The sequence below is a fragment of the Macrobrachium nipponense genome, chromosome 18, assembly GCF_015104395.2.
Source record: "Macrobrachium nipponense isolate FS-2020 chromosome 18, ASM1510439v2, whole genome shotgun sequence".
Lineage (NCBI taxonomy): Eukaryota > Metazoa > Arthropoda > Malacostraca > Decapoda > Palaemonidae > Macrobrachium > Macrobrachium nipponense.
The window spans coordinates 7,498,002-7,499,667 of record NC_087211.1 but is presented as its reverse complement, the minus strand read 5'-3'; positions in this window follow the sequence as shown (position 1 = coordinate 7,499,667).

Genomic DNA, 1,666 nt, shown 5'->3' with positions numbered 1-1,666 from the left:
TGTCAGGGGGAACCCACCCTCCAAAATGTCTGTCACTGGTCATTCTATAATCAGTAGAGTCTGCAGATATATTATATATTAGTTTCATCTGGTATCTCATATATTGGATCTAGACCCAAATTCTAACAAGCAATTAGTGGTGCTTGTTAAGTAAGCCACCAATATATTTTCGGCAGACGGTCAGTTTCACAGTTTACAAGTCTACTCTAAATACCGGTGGGGGTTACAGTCGGTATCTCGTTCGTTGTAGGTCAATGGTCCGGGCTGCCGCTCTAGAAGAGCCATTAAAGTATTTCAAAATAATCATAAAAATAAAATTGTCTTTTTACTCACCAGTCCCATTGCATCAGGCCCACCCGGATATATATCCACAGAGCTTGGAAAAATAATTGCAGCCGAATTCATTTGTCTAATTATTTTTATTTTTATTGCTAATTCCGCTGTGAACAAACAGCGCGATCAAAGTGGAAGGATCAGCCACAAATAGTATTTATGTCCACGTTTTCCGGTGGGTGGCCACCGGGCCACTTTTGTCCTTTCTTTTTTTCTGTCTTAAATTCACACCCCTAGACAGACACAGACACAACTATCGACACATACGCAAACATCTGCCTACACATACACACACCTACCTATATTCACACACAAACACACATTTACCTTCAAATGCACACACAGACACACCTAATAACACACTAACACATGTACATACACCTACCTACACACAACGTCTCAAACAGCACCAGTATTCTGTGAGAACTGGGCAAATATCGAATGCATTATTCTTACATATGAGAGATTTAGATCATCCTATTAACTGGAGTCAAGCAAGAGCCTTAATCCCAATCTTGTTTCATCAAGTCAAATAATGAAAATGTTCTAAATTTAAGTCTTGGTATATTTAAACTTGATGCATTCATAATGAAAAAAGTTGTAGATAAATATAAGCAACAAAATTAATATATTCAGTTTTTACATGCTTTGAACTGTACATATAACTTGTAGTTACTGTTAGGGTTAAATCTATGTTCTGGTTTGTGACCGTGTGATATCCGATAAACCTGGATTATCTTCTTAACTTTTATCCTTTTGACAATTAACTATCTGGTATTTTTGAGCTGTTGTTTACCTGATAACTTTCTCCCCAATTGTATTTCATTTGTTCCTTAACAATGTCTTAGTAAAGACGAAAGCGCTTGGATTTCTGACTATCATTTTCCTGTGGTATTCGCTTATCTAATGAAGTCATGTGTATCTACTGTGATTTTTTAAGCTTATGTATATTGTAATGATCTCTGTTTTAGAGACTAGCAGGTTCAAAATACAAACAAGAAATTGGGCTGGAATGACTGACGAAAGGGAAGATTGATCAAGGAGGAGGACTTAACAAAACACAAAAATAACCTTAATATTAATTTATTTACAGGTTAAGTTACATTATTTACAAGCGAGATCAGGTTTTGGGTGGCGAATATACAGTTATCAATTGTCGAAATAAAAAATAGATACTGATAATCAAATCCATTAACAAATCAGAAATAAATCATAAGTGAACATTACACTAAAATAGAGCCATACACTTGCTCGAAACCACAATAAGTATAATGATGCACATATTATCAGAGCCATACACTTGCTCGACATCAAAAATAAAAGATTTCAATAA